Raw genomic sequence first — 16,412 nt, 5'->3', positions numbered from 1 at the left:
ACTGCTGACGTCAAACAGACCGCGCTCTGATTGGATATTGGATCAGTACAGTGCTCGCGCTGGGATTGGTGCGTTGGTGTGAGCCGCGCAAGGACTGGAAAGAGTTACTCTGTACTCTTGTGATGTAGACGCTCCAGGATTGGTGCGTTAGTGTGAGTCGCGCTGTTATTGGATGAAAAATCGTATTGTATACTTGTAATACGGAAGGGATTAGAAAGTTTTGGTAAACGTTAAAATGTATTACCAAGAAGAGAAAAAGAAAAAATCTTTGTTTGGAAAAATAAAGCGCTGGTTTGACAAGGATAAAGATGTTAAAACAAGAGAAGGTGAATTGTTACCTCCAACGAAAACACCTGCATCCTTCATGGCTGCGAGATATGGGTATCATACCTGTATATGGTTGGAGAATTGGGTTAGGTATACTAGGGAAGATGGTGTCCTAGCATTCCCAGAACATGGTTCATTTAATCTGGCCGTGTTGAGAAATGTACGGGAAAAGATGTTGTGTCTTGACCCAAGACCAAGGCCGACACAGTTTGAGGCTTTAGTGGAATGGGAAGAGGAAGTACATGAGCGAGAAAAACAGAGGTCTGGAGGCAATTACAGATACATGTTTGGAAGGAGGCATGATCGTGAAACTCATCATGATCGAATGAAGAGATGGCGAGATGCTAGCATGTCAGAGGGATTATATCCTATGAGAACAGTTGAAGAGAGGGAAGAAAATAAGGGTGCAGAAAGGGTTCCTGAGGCAGGAGTGAGAAGATATGGAGTTAATGAGTATGAGGATGATTTACAAGAGATCACCTCCATATAGACCAGAACCAGAAGAGAGCACACCAGTTGTTTCTCCGATAAGAGATACATTGCGTATCATTGAGACAGAAAATGTGACACCTGAGTTAAGAAGTGGTAATCCTTTCAGGGAGAGAGAGAATCGATGTGGTGACGAGAATACAAGAGAATTAGCCAGAACTACAACGGAGCTGACTGAAAAGATTAGAGAACTGACAAAGAATCTGGAAGCTGTTACGGTGCCTGTAACCATAGGTCCGGTTATGCCTATTTTTGATAAGCAGAGGACGAGTGAAAATGGTTTGGTGGTTCCATATGTTGGGAATAAGATAACAAGTTTAGCTGGTCCCTCAGGAGATTCAGGAAGAAGGACAGAAAGTAGTGATCTGAGACAATCCAGACATGACACATGTAGTGAAGGATTAGAGGTACAGTCTAATTCGAGATTGGATGCTAGTGAAGCTAGTTGTTCAGGGATGCCGATTTTAGAACCGCAGAAGAAAGTGGTTCCAGTAAGAAAAACTACTGAAATAACAGCTGAAGATTTGAATGATTGGATGAAAGTCCTTCAAAAGAGGGATAAAGATTCACAGGCAATTGATGTGGCCAGGTTACGTGTAGAATTAGAAGAGCTTGTTGCAGGGACAGTTCCTACAGAAATTCTAAAAAATCATCATGATGGTGAACTGTTATTTATGTGCAAAAATATCACCTGGAGAGCAAGAAATACACATGAACACATGACAGGTTAAGAGCAGTAGCGAATGAACAGGGAGTGGACATTGATAAGGTGAAAGCTCTGCAGAAGTCTTATAGGATGGATTTCACGGATAAAGATATTGAAAATCTGAATGGTACTGGTAGAACAGGACAGATTAAGGAAATGGTTGCATTGTTGCGAAGATGGGGTGATGTAGAGAAGTGGAAGGATAGGTGGTACAAGAAAAGAGAAGAATCAGGAGATAGGACTTATTCAGCATTTCCTGTGAGAGAAAAAGAGAAAACAGTGGATGCTTATCCCATGAGAGAAATACCTGGAGGAGGATATGTACATGTTCCATGGACCTGACAGGATATTTTATCATTTACGAATGATTTCCCTCCACTGAGAGAAAAGCCCGTTGAGTGGTATAGGCAGGTAGATAGGTTTGTGAAATTGTCAAAAGTGCTGTGGATTGACCTGAATAGTCTGTTTGATATAATTGTTCCAGCAGACTTGTGGACTGAGTGTAAAATAGTTGTAAGTTGGCCTACTGAGGAATATCGAAGAGATCAGAGAACAGGAGCACCAGATCCAGAGGTAATGAGAAAGTATGATCAGGTGATGGTATACCTGAAAAGTAAAGTACCTCCAAAAGAGACAGACCGGGTTAAAATAGATCGAACACAACAGGAAGCAAAAGAATCAGTTCATGCTTTTTACGAGAGGCTGATACTGGCTTTTAAACAATTCAGCGGGGATGAGCACCTGGGTGACAAAGATTTGAGTCATTTTGTATACAGATTTGTATATGGCCTGAGACCTGAGATCAGTGAGAGAATTCGTGAGCATACAGTGGACTGGCAGAGTAAGAAAATAGATGAAATTCTAAGACATGCAAAATACTTCAGTGATGAAATTGAAGCAAAACAGAGAAAGCTGAAAGAAAAAGCAATGTGGGCACAAGTGAAAGTTGCGGAAAGACAGGAAGCACAGTTGGTGGAACAGGCGAATAATCCAGGAAATAATGCAGGGAATAGGCCCAGGTATGCAGGGAAAGGAAAGGGGAATCTTGAGGAAGCCAAAAAGAAATTCCCGTGTCACAACTGTGGCCAACTGGGACATTGGAGATCTGAATGCACCAATCCACCATTAGCGAATAATGAGGGTAAAACCTTAAATCAACAGGTGCAAAACGAAGGGAATAATCAACAGCAGCAACAACAGAAGGTTGTGAGACAGCAGAGTCAAGAGCCAAAACCGCCCTTGCCGCAGAATAGAGGGTCACAAAAGTACAATCAGGATTCAGGATTCTACAATGATGAGCAGGTAAACAAACAAAGGCGTTCTAACCAGGTACAGCAGTACTTGTTAAAGAATGAAGGGAGTGAGTCTGAAGGTGACTATTGACGGTGCCGAAGAGAGGAGGAAGAGTGCATACTTGGTGCAACTCTAGAAATAGACCAGGCAGGACCATTTGTAGATGGGAAAATAAATGAAGAAAGTGTTACTTTTTTAGTGGACACAGGTGCGACAAGATCAACTGTCAGGTCAACAGATATTAGAAATCTTCCTCTCTCGGATGAAGCAATCCAAGTAGTTGGTGTAGCCAATACACAAATCAAGACACGTCTTACTGAACCAGTAAGAGTACAAATAGGGAAATTTTCAGACATGCACAGATTTATTGTCTGTGACACTAGTCCAGTGAACTTGTTAGGTAGGGATCTGTTATGTAAAATTAATTGTACAATTTTTTGTACACCAGATGGAATAGCTTTTGAAACACCAGATGAGGATGTTTTGTACCGAATGACTCTAGGAAATAGAGAGAGTGAAATGGTTGGTGCATTTGCTGTGTTTGATCCGGAGGATTTGCCTCAAGAGCTGAGAGACACAGTGAAAAGGACAGTTTGGGATTTTACTGGAGAAGATGTGGGATTGATGAATAATGTAGATCCTGTGAAAATTTCAGTGAAAGAGGGAATTACTTATCCTAACATTCCTCAGTACAAAATGACACCAGAAATAATTGAAGGAATAACTCCTATTATTGAGAAAATGATTCAGCAGGGAGTTCTGAGAGAACTACTGAGTAGCCCGTGTAACTCACTGATAATGGGGCTAAAAAAGCCTAATGGGAAGTTCAGGATTGTACAAGATTTGAGAAAAGTTAACAAAATTGTGGTGGCATGTTGTCCTATTGTGCCAAATCCGTCAGTGATTTTGTATCAGATTCCACATGATGCTGAGTGGTACACAGTGATTGATTTGTGTCATGCTTTCTTTTCAATTCCATTGCATCATGACAGCCAGCCGATTTTTGCATTTAGGTTTGGCCAGCGTATTTTAGCATGGTGTCGTATCCCACAGGGGAATACAGAGAGTCCTTCGATATTCAATCAGTTATTGAAAAAATCATTGGAGAGCTTGATTATGCCTGAAAACTCAGTACTAGTGCAGTATATTGATGACCTACTTGTGGCATCAAAGACACGTGAAGCTTGTGAAGTAGATACTATAGCTTTACTGAATCATCTGGCAGATGGAGGGTTAAAAGCATCTCCAGCCAAATTGCAATTTTGCAAGAAAGATGTGCATTATCTTGGACACAATATTGAAAAAGGTCTGAGAAAGGTGACTGATGACAGGATTAAAATCATCAGGGGAATGAAGGCCCCAACGACCCAGAGGGAAGGGAGAATGTTCTTGGGAATGGTGGGTTATTGTCGTCAGTGGATTAGTAACTTCTCTCTGATAGCAAGACCACTGATTAAGCTGACAAAGAGTGAGGTAAAAGACCCATTGGAACTTGATGGAGAACAGATGGCAGCATTTGAGGAGCTGAAGAGCAGAATGTGTGAAGCCCCTGCTTTGGGTATGCCAGACTATGAAAAGGAGTTTGAGTTGTACTGCAGTGAGAGAAATGGATGTGCACTTTCAGTGTTAATTCAGAAGCATGGACAGCTGAGGAGGCCTATTGCGTACTTCTCATCGACACTTGACCCTGTAGCTGTAGGTTTACCAGGTTGTTTGAAATCTGTAGCTGCAACATGCAGAAGCCTGGAACAGAGTGAGGGAATCATAATGGGATATCCTGTAAGGGTATTCGTACCTCATAATGTGGCAATTCGTTTGACAAGAAGCAGAACCCAGTACATGTCACATAGTCGGCTGACTAAATATGAGAAAGTCATTCTGGGAGCATCAAATGTGACTCTTGAGAGATGTGTGAATGTGAATCCAGCGACATTGTTGCCGGATATTGAAAATGTGGGTGTGAAAACAGAAGATGATCACAATTGTTTGGATGTGCTTGATTACTGTACGAAACCGAGACCAGACATAAGGGATCTTCCATTGCTTGAGAGTGATCATGTGCTGTTTGTGGATGGATCATGTCTGAGGAATGATGAGGGTGTGCTGAGTGCAGCATATGCAGTGTGCAAGGTTTCAGAAGTTATGGAAGCATCACCATTGAAAGGAGTGAAATCTGCACAAGTTGCAGAATTGGTGGCATTGACGAAAGCTTGTGAGATTGGGAAAGATCTGAGAGTGACTGTGATGACTGATAGTCAGTATGGATTTGGAGTTGTGCATGATTTTGGCCAGCTTTGGCTGCAGAGAGGTTTCTTGACGTCGAGTGGGACTCCAATAAAGAATGCTGAAGTGATTGGGAAATTACTTGAGGCGATACAGCTGCCTAAAGAGTTAGCAGTTGTGAAATGTGCTGCTCATGGACAAGGAGATGATTTTGTGACAGTTGGCAACAGGTTTGCCAATGACATTGCACAGTATTGTGCTAAGAACAATCACTCGATTAACAGGGAACGAGAAAGGGAAATGTCTTTTTGTTCTGTGATGTTTACTAATGTCCTAGAAACGTGGGATGAGGTGAAACAGTTGCAGGATGAGGCAGGAAAGGAAGAAAAGAAAGACTGGATCAAGGCAGGTTGTGCCCCAAGAGAAACAGACCATGTTTGGGTCTATAGAGATGGCAGACCAGTCATGCCTAACTCTATGCTGTCGACAATGGCAAGGATGTATCATGGCCAGGGACATTTGGGAAGGGATGCAATGATCAGGTCTTTTAAGCAGACTTGGTACAATGCAAAGTTCAGGACAATTGCAGAGAGCATCTGTCAAAGATGTTTGATTTGCCAGCAATTTAACACTGGGAAAAAGACAGTGGTGAGTCTGGGAACAATAGGCAGAGAAGGTGGTCCTTTCACGAGAATGCAGATTGATTTCATTGAAATGCCCCAAGTGAACAGACTGAGGTATGTTCTAGTGGTAGTCTGTTTGTTCTCAAGATGGGTGGAGGCCTATCCGACTAGGAGAAATGATGGAATAACAGTGGCCAAGTTACTGTTAAGAGAGTTGATTCCTAGGTACGGGTTTCCAGTAACGATTGAGTCTGATAGAGGTGGACACTTCTATAATGAGCTCATGAGTTTGATTTGTGAAGCATTGGGCATACAGCAGAAGCTACATTGTGCATACAGGCCAGAGGCTTCTGGTGTGGTGGAGCAGATGAACGGCACAATCAAGAACAGGATTGGTAAGATGTGTTTAGCCACTGGAATGAAATGGCCTGATGTCTTGCCTCTAGTGCTAATGACAATTAGATCTACTCCAGATAGAACTACTGGTTTAAGTCCACATAAGATTTTGATGGGACGTGCAATGCGTCATGCATTTGTACCTGTCAATAAGTTGATGACAATAACTGATGACATGATTTTGGATTACTGTAAAGGCCTGGCTGGCGCAGTTCATTCTGTGTTTCACCAGATTGGAGAAGAAGCTACCACACTTGAGAAGAAGCAAGCTCATGATCTGAGTCCAGGGGACTGGGTGAGGAGTAAAGTACACAGAAGAAGAAATTGCTTGGTTCCAAGGTGGGGAAGGCCAAGACAAGTCATTCTGACTACGACAACTGCAGTGAAGTGTGCTGGTGTGAAAAACTGGGTACATGCAAGTCATACTCTGAGAGTTCCAAACCCAAAGGATGGGACTGGTAAGGAGTATTTTGAAGAGTCAGATTCCAGTGATGATGAAGACACAGAACCAGTGAGAAAAGAAGCAGAAAAGGCTTCAAGGGAACCATTGAGAGTCTCAGAAAGGAGATCAGATTCTGTAAGAGAGCCTGAAGTTCCAAAAAGCAGTGGAGGAAAAAGAAGAGAAAAGAGCAATTCCACAGAGACTACTCCTGAATCAGAAGAGGAGATTGAAGAACCACTTGAGATTATACCTGAAGAAGCAGGGTTAGAAGAAGATAGAGAGGGACAGATTGCGGAAGACCCCCGAGGAGGTGTAGGGAACATTCTTGACAAGTTAGGTGAAGGGACAAGTAGACAGCAAGAAGATTGCGTGTCGGAGACCCGAGGAGGGACAGAAGTAGGGAAGTCTCAAACAGTGGTGAAAAAGACTGTGGAGCTAAAGAAAACTGCTGAAGAACAAGAGGCATTTGAAACAGAATCGGATGAAAGTGAGACTGAGAAATCAGAGGGTCGAGTTCTGAGAAAAAGAACTTGGATTGGAGAAAGAAATAATAAAGAAATAAGGCCGAAAAAGGTTATAAGAGGAGATCTTTGGCCTAACAACAGAATAAAGAAGCTGAGATACAGACTGATAAGAGCAAATACCTCGAAAGCTGAACAAGTGAATGAGGTATCGAGTCAGAATCCAGCAAAAGGTGAAAAGCGAAAAGAGTCAAAAGAACCAGAGGAGATCAAGAGGATAAGAAAACCTAACCAGAAGTATAGGTCGCCGGAATGGACGTACGTGGCACTGTCTGAAGGTGAAGAGGCAGTAAGTCAAGGAAATCCAGAGGAGACCATACGAGAAGTGGTTGAGGAAGATACAGGTGAAATCCTGAAAGTAATTTTGACTGACATTGGAGAAAAGTCAGATACTGAGGATATTGTTGGAGATCTAATACAATTTGATGTTGAAGAAAATGAAGTAAAGAGTGATGAGTATCCAAACTGAGTGAACAGAAGAAATCACTTGGAAAAAGTGAAAAGAAGAAAACTGAAAACTAGTTGTTTGAAGTAATCCAGAGTTCTAGAAATTCCAGTAGTGGAGTAGTAGAGGCTAAGTCAAAAGACACGGTCAAAGTAGTAAAATGGCTAACATAGAGAATAACCAAAGTAGATGTGCCTTCTTAAGAAGATGGTGTAAAATGTGCTGCTGCTGTACTGGATTATTAATGCTACTATGGGGTGTTTTAGCTTTATTAGTTACTTTTAGAGTTACAATAGGTACATTTGAGATGCATACAGAGAATGTGACTAATGTAGGGAAGAGCTCACAAAAAGTAGTTCCAACTAGAATTAGTAATACTTACGTACATAAAGATAGGTCAATTAATGATTTTTCTAGTAATGTTTTTTCAAAGCTGTTATACGAATATGTGAAGACAATGGAAGTTAGGGATTGCTACATTTGTATGCAGTTACCTGCATCCGTTTCAGAGGGTGTTACTTATCACCATTTACCAGCTACGTATGGAATTTATTGTAGTGTGTTAAGTAGTGTTTTTTATTTGTTAGGGAAAATAGATTATAAGATGTCTAACAAAGATAACATTTTTGGGCAATTGCCAATGAACAAAGAGCTGAATCCAGCTAAAGAAGCTAATATTTTTGGTGAGATTTTTATTAAAAAAGAAATATTAACATTAGATTACATTTTTAAGAACAATTTAACTTGCAGTCTGAAAGAAGAGGAGAAAGCTTTCCTAAACATGGTGGAGGAAAGAAGAATGAGCATGCATGAAAAAGCAGGGAAATATAAAGTGAGTGAGACAATTTGGGATGTTGAGATGGGAAAAGAATTGAGAAATGGGGCTAGTCCAACTTTAGCTCCAGATGCACCACAGAAGGGTAGGCTGTGCATTACAAGGAGGAAATCCCAATATGATACATATTTTGTTGGGACTAGTGAATGTCATGATACATACTTCATTGCAACAGGATGGGGTTTCAAAGGAGGAGAAGATCCAATTTTCCCAGGAGTGTATTATGTTTGTGGGAACAAGGCTTATTACAGGTTGCCTGACCATTGGTATGGCACGTGTTATGTGGGCCTGGTCTTTCCAAAGATCTTTCATATAGATAGAATAGAAGATGTAGAACATATTAATTTACTAACGCGTTTTAAGAGAGAAACTTGGTCAGAAATAGTGGGTGACATTTTTGGAGCTTTAATTCCAGCAGTGGGAATTTCTTTGAATGCTTATGGAATTCGGAAACTGTCAACAGTGGTGGATCGCTTATCGACAAATACCGCTGGAGGGTTTCTTTTGGTGAATACGGAGTTAATTGCCGTACGTGCCATGTCTATGCAAAATCGACTTGCCCTTGATATTCTATTGGCCAAGGAGGGTGGAGTCTGTGGAATGCTGAAAGTTCAACATTGTTGCACTTACATTCCAGACGAAAGTAAAGACCTGAAGGTCTATATCAAAAATATTACTGATTTGCATGAAGAATTAGTACCACTGGAAGCTGAGAGTATTTGGACTAAAATAGCTAATAAAATAGTTGCTGTTAAGAGTTTTATTGCAAAAATAGGTAGTACTATTATAGGTAAGATACTGTTTCCTTTGACCTGTATAATTGTTGCTTTATTGATATTAAGATTGGTGTGTTTGTGTTGCAAAAACAGGGGAGGGAAAAAGAAATTAATCAAAAGAAATAATGAAAAGAGAAATAAGAGGTTAAAAAGAGAACCACAAGAAATAGAATTAGAAGAATTGAGGGAGAGTGTTTACTTGGAAGCGAAAAGGGATGATGAAAGGGAGTCTGGTGTGTAGTGTTGTGTAAGGAGAAAAAGACATTTCCAGAGTCTCCTAAAATGGGACTAAATTTTACAATTTTTTTTTTTTGGGTTGTTTATTTGGTGATGATATCACCAAAGGGGGGATTGCTGGAGCAGAGTTTTCTGTTGAAAATCTATTGGGTTTTTAAGCTCTGGTTTGTCTATTTGTCGATAATTAAAAATATTAATTCATAACTATTAATTATTTGTCTTGTGTAAATGTTCTGATTAACCAATACGAACTAATAAGAGAAAACTATACGTGGGGATGCGTTCATGTTGCTTATTAATAATGTGCATGTTTTATTAAATGAATGTTGCTGAGTGCTGTTTATTTTAAAGCACGAAACGCTTTTGAATTGTCGTGTATTAATGCTTTTCTTGTGTTGCAAAGGCTAGATAATTACATACACATAAGGGTATTAGTGGGGTTAACACTGTTTAATCACTATGCTGTGGTAACGTTGTTTTTGTCTCTTTTAATTAAGATGGTACGTTTTGGCCTAGTAGAAAAATGGCTGCCGTTTAAAGCCTGAATTCAAGTAGTCGAATTTTGATGAGAAGGCCTTGCTGAACATGGTCGAGAAGTCATCTGACCACAGTCTTCGCCTGGTTTAAAATTTTCCGTGAGGACAGCAGCTCTGGGCGAACATCCAAGTGTCCTTGGAAGACAAAGGAGCCACAATGAACTTTGTGATTGTAGCGTTGGTTCCGAGGAAATGTGGATACGAAAGAAACATTTGTAAACCTAGGGTTTCCCTCTTCCGTCTTTTTATTTTTGTGATTTTTCTGAGCGGAGATTTTCCAAATGTAGCGATGCTACATCCTTTCCTTCTCGCTCTGCTCAGCGGTTTAGCGGACGTTTTAAACATTTTATGTTTCTTTATTTTGTAATATTCGTTATAAATATTGTTAGCCTAGAGAGGGTCTAAGGCCACTTCTTCCCAAACTTGCGTTGGTGAGGATCGATGCTGTGAGGACGGCGACTCGGGAGACTTCTACTGAGAGACCTGTCCTGACCCATTCATGACATTTAGCTAGAATAGGTAATTATGAGAATAAGGATTTACTTGGATTGATTTTCTTTGACTAATTTTAGATAAAGTACCTTAATTTTGAATACAGTGTTGGTGGTTATTTCTTGTCAATTATTGAGTACTCTATTTTGATTATTGTTGTATAGATTGTTTAGATCATGACTCAGGACAGTTACAATTAGGTCTTATCGACCTCAGTGTAGATGCAGGGTGTTTAGGAGTTTTTCTTCCCACAGGTTCAGTGCTGATAGAGTATTTGAGCGTATGTTAGTAAAATGGGCCCAAGTGTATGATGAGTGCATGTGCGTGTATCTGTGAAATTACTCTATCCGTGGAAGTAGGGAGAATTTGTACACCCCGATCTGCACCACCGGCAGTTGATGGAGTTTTACCGAACTCCGTGTTCCAAGTGGAGCGTGGAGTGGCCAAAACTGTGTGAAATCCGCCGGCGGAGCGTAGTTCACCACCCACCACTAATCCTGGGATGAAATCAAAATGACGGAGAGATGACTGGCATGCAACATGAGGGATGGAGCATTGGGGCAAGCAACATTTAATATGGTGAGAGGAGGGTGAGGGGGTATGGGGAAAGCAGCGGGAGGAGGGTGCGACAGGGCAAGCAACACCATGATAGAGGGTGGGAAGGGGACCACAAACAAATGCACTCCTATGGAGTTCAACAACTCAAACAAAAAAAATAGTAGCTCTGGAAGCACACTGCTAGTGGAAGGACTGTGGCTGTGAACAGGAAGCTGTACTTGGTCCATGTTCCACTGAATGAACCTACACAGGAAGAGAAACCAGAGGCATGGACCAATGAGAAGCAAAGAAATGAGAGTGATCTTGAAACCAACCCATGGTAGGTAACGGAAGGGCTCTAAGCTCTTTTTAAGTTTTTGTGAAATAATAATAGACTTGCAAGTACAACGCATGTGCTGTCCAGGCAATACCTACAAAGCCAGTTGGTTTGGAGGTGGCTACCAGTCTCTAGCCTTCTCTATTTTATTTTGTAATGTTTTTGTAAATCTTTATTACAAATAAAGAGGGTTGAAAATATAGGTATTTAGAGAGGCTTGCAAAGATAGATAGAGAGGGTTTTATAGATAGGCAGTTGCATACATAGATATGGTTGCATAGATAGACAGGCTTGCATAAATAAAGATGATTGCATAAATAGGGTTGCATAGCTGGACAGAAAGACAGACAGAGATTTGCAATGAGATAGATAGATAGATAGATAGATAGATAGATAGATAGATAGATAGATAGATAGATAGATAGATAGATAGATAGATAGATAGATAGATAGATAGATAGATAGATAGATAGATAGATAGATAGATAGATAGATAGATAGACAGACAGACAGATAGATAGATAGATAGATAGATAGATAGATAGATAGATAGATAGATAGATAGATAGATAGATAGATAGATAGATAGATAGATAGATAGATAGATAGATAGATAGATAGATAGATAGATAGATAGATAGATAGATAGATAGATAGATAGATAGATAGATAGATAGATAGATAGACAGACAGACGGACGGACGGACGGACGGACGGACGGACGGACGGACGGACGGACGGACGGACGGACGGACAGACAGACAGACAGGCAGGCAGGCAGGCAGGCAGGCAGGCAGGCAGGCAGGCAGACAGACAGACAGGCAGGCAGACAGACAGACAGACAGACAGACAGACAGACAGACAGACAGGCAGACAGACAGACAGACAGACAGCTAGATGGACTGAGAGAGCGGTAGCTAGACAGCCAGGTAGATAGATAGACAAACAGGTAGATAGACAAATAGACAGACAGACAGACAGACAGACAGGGTTGCAAAGATAGTGAGATGGGACAGAAATCTGGAATAAACAGCACATCTTCAATTAGTAACATAATAGTTTAATGTTTATATATAAGCATGACATACGAAATTGCTCATAGCAAATCAGAAAACCAGACAAGAAGGACATACAGACTTAATTAGCTTACAAGTATAAGTGTAGTGCTCAATTAAAATACATAGCAGCAGTTATAAATGTACTTCATTGTGTGCATATTAAAAAGGGATAACTTTATAAAGAAAAGCTTCAAAAGGACTTCATCTGGTATGCTGTGAAATAGCAGTTATATAAACAAAGGCCACACTGAAAGGAATTTACAACAGCTTTGGCAGGAGCCAGGGACTGATAAAGCTAGAATGTGCCCTGAGCTCACCTCAAAAGCATCCTGCTATCACATCAGGTGCTAAACACAAAGGTAACATTAAAGTGCAGTCACTCCAAGTGAAGTAAGCCAGTGGCTGATGTCGGCTGACCCCCTGCCCCATGCTATATGCTGTAGTGGACAGAAGCAAAATGTGAATGACGCAACACCAGACCAACGGATGAAGAGAACTGACTGAAAGCCCCTTTAAGTAAGTATATTATACGTATAATTTTAGTGAGAAAAAAAGGTCTTTGCTAATGCCAGACCTAAAACTAGAAATGTGCTTAAACGGGGAGTGGGATTTGGAGTAGTCTCATAAGCATAGGAGGAATGACCCACATAACGTTTCTAAGCCGCAAGCTGGGGGCAGATTGGGACCGTTGTTAGAGAGCAATCTTGTCCCTGAGAAAACCAGTGTGTGTTGCAAACCAGCAGAGCGGGGCACTTTGAAAGGTCTGTGGATGTCTCAGTATGAGGGTATGGGCACAAATGGCAAGTCAGGATAGAGGAGCATTCTGGGAGTACTGCGAATAGGATTGTGCTGCATAGTACAGGTCTGGATAGATTTGCTCTCAGAGCTCCAACTCATCCTCTACTCAGATGGTGGTGGACTTGGGGATATGTGCTTGGATCTGAGCACCAAGGGGCATATTTACAAGCTGGCGATAAAAAATTATCGCCGCTTTTGCGGCCGTGTTCGCCCGAAAAGCGGCGATAATTGTATGGCCTAATTAGCAAGGCCACGCTAACGTGTGAAACCTTGCTTTCACGTGAGGATTCCTAACGCCCAGCTTTGCATCTCTAATGAGATGCAAAGTGGGCGTTCCTGACCTAACATGACAGGAGAAATGTTGCTAAGCGACATTTCTCCTATCATTAAGCCCCACGCTATGAAGCATAGCGTCAGGAAAAGTAGCGATAACCCCTGTTATTGCTACTTTCCTTACGCCTGCTTCAGGACTGACTTAGCCATGATATCCTATGGAAGGTGGATATCATGGCTAAGTTTGTGAGTCCCTATCAGCAAGCTAACACCACACTACGTGAGATTATTGCTGGGTTTCCAGCGATAATGTCACGTTAGGCAGTTACCGTGAGGATTTTTATCGCTGAGGAGATAAGCGTTGCTAACAGCACGCTATCTCAGCGATAAAAATTCACGTTACCCGGCGATAATTATCCTCACGCTAAGAGCGCTGAGCGATAATTATCGCTGGGTGTTGCTGATATGCCCCCAAGACGCTAATGCATAGTGAAAACCCAGATAGACATGCACGGTGCATGTATCGGTACTGGGAAGCAAGAGCGTAATGCAGATTAGTTGACAGGTGCTCTGTGAAAGATCTGTGGGGGTCTCAAAGCTGCGACATGAGTGCATACAGCAGGAAGATAGTGATGCATTTAGTTCAGGGGCTCTCTGGACTTCTCAGTGCTTCAATGAAAGTGCACACAGCAAGTCAGGATAGTATATTTAGCACAGGAGCTCTGTGGAGAGCTCAGTGCTAGGATAAAACTGCACACTACAGCTGAGACTTTAGAGGTGCATTGCAAGAGTTCTGTGGGAACCTCTGTGGGAATCTCTGTGCTAGGCAATTAGAGCATACTGCTGGTCTAGATAGGGGTGCATTGTGAGGGCTCCGAAATCAAAGAAACCCAAGGCAAACCATGGAAATCTTCACCAGCTCAATGCAGACTCAACGCCATGAAAGATCAGCCCAAAGAACCACCCCCCTTTGGCGGATGAGGGCATTTTATACCTTTTTCCCTCTTACTTCATTTTAACACCCAACATTTTATGGGTAGAGAAATGTTCTGATTGGACAGTCCGGGGTTATCTGTAAATTTATAAAAGTTTTCCATGGTAAACTAGTCCTCCATGAGACTTTGGCATAGAAAAGCAAAAATGTTATACTATTCATTCGGCTCCCAGGTGAAAGTTTTGAAAGTAACGTTTGGAGGAAGAGAAGACATTTTCAGGACAGGTTCCTTATTGTCCCCTTTGCTGTTCACACCATCCGTCAGTTGGCAGACAAACACACTCATATCCTTGACAAGGAATACGGTGTCACAGAGCTGAGGTCACTTGGAGATCTCCAGAGCCACCCGATTCTGCGCAGAAGTCATCGCGCTCACATGGAGGAGTCCACGGAGAAGACTTCATCTTAGGTACCGCGGCCTAGTAGGCCCGAATGCCAATAACAGTAATTAAAATATAGAAATGGAGATTCTAATGTTTAAACCCACACTAATGCCACTGTATATTAGTATTTACTTAGCTTGTAGCAAAATTTAAGGCAATAATACTCACCATTTTGTAGTACTGAGAGCACAAATCATCACCAAAGCAACATAAATCATGCAATTTTCTATTTCACCATAATCTAAAGTTAGTTTGTGTACCATAGTTAATTAATTAATTATTCTGCCATGCAATTTGCAATTTAGTCCCACGTGTATCTCGTGTTTATCAAGATGTAAGAGTTGATTAGTAATATTTCACTTCAAACCAATTAGTACAAGTTAGATTTAGAATGATTACGTCATTAATTCCATGCATCACCACTAATCACTAAATTTTCTAAATTTCTTTACAGAAATTGGTTTATTCAGTCTCTTTCACTTAATCTTTATTCGGATATTAAAACATCCAAGAAAGAACATAACATTTACAAATTTCAACAATACATTAATATAACAAGGTATCATAAAGTGCAGGGTTTTAACCATTTCAGTACAGGGAATACCAACAACATAAAAATTTAAAAAATGCACGATCATAGCCAAGTTAAAACGATAGGTAATAATATAAACTATATCATTTTAAAACCTCATAACACTTCCCAAATACAATATACCGTTCATTTCGTAATTAGATTAGGTCCTTGGCTAAGTCTATGGTAGGGGTAAAATATACATAAAAGCTTCAGGAAAACAGCTTTAATTAAAATACCCGACCCTCTCTACCCTGAAAGACAAAGTTGTCTACACCTCATATCTAGTCTTCCTTAATTTTGCAGCTAGTCTTAAAAAGTTCACGGTGCAGAACAACGTAAGGGGGTCCGAAGAAAGTTTCAGGTACAGGAGTGCCACCCTTACCTGGGTAAATTTATTCTTTCTTAAAATAGTTTTTAAAAAAACTACCCGTGGGTACTGATAAAACGGACAAAAAAATACAAAATGAAGGGTATCCTGCGGAGATCCCAGATCGCAGCCGCACGGACCCTTTAACGCAACATCTCTTGTGTACCCTGCGGGGACAGCTAAAATATGGTGTAAAAGATCCAATCTGAATCTGGTCATTAAAAATCTATCATTTTTGTTATATATATACGCCAGGTAAGGTTCTAAGCCTGCTACAGATTTCGTAAATATATGGGCTCTCACTGAACCTTTCAGTATTTCACGGTCTTCCCGTGCGCAGACTAGGCGCCTAAGGTGTTCAGCTTTTATGACAGCTTTTACCTGAGGTGTCAAGGTCGTGGGCTCGTCAAAATAATTTACAAATCCCAGCCACTTCAGAGTGTCCTTCACGTATTTAAGCCAGGGTATCCGATATCCCTTATCCCTGTTAATGCAGTCCTTGATTATTTGTCTACTTAGACTAGCCTCAGGGTTGGTCCAAATTTTGATCCAACACATTATTGGTTTAGTACTTAGCCTGTCACTAATGTAAGGAAGCCCTAGCTCCTCATGAACAATGTGGGCAGGTGTACTTTGAGGAACTTGCAGAATCCTTCTAAGGAACTTGTTTTCCTCCAGTTGTATCATGGAAGTATTTCTGAATCCCCAAACCTCACTCCCATACATGGTTTTAGAGCAACACATCGAATT

The sequence above is a fragment of the Triturus cristatus genome, chromosome 12, assembly GCF_964204655.1.
Source record: "Triturus cristatus chromosome 12, aTriCri1.1, whole genome shotgun sequence".
Taxonomy (NCBI): Eukaryota; Metazoa; Chordata; class Amphibia; order Caudata; family Salamandridae; genus Triturus; species Triturus cristatus.
This window is presented reverse-complemented; position numbering follows the sequence as displayed.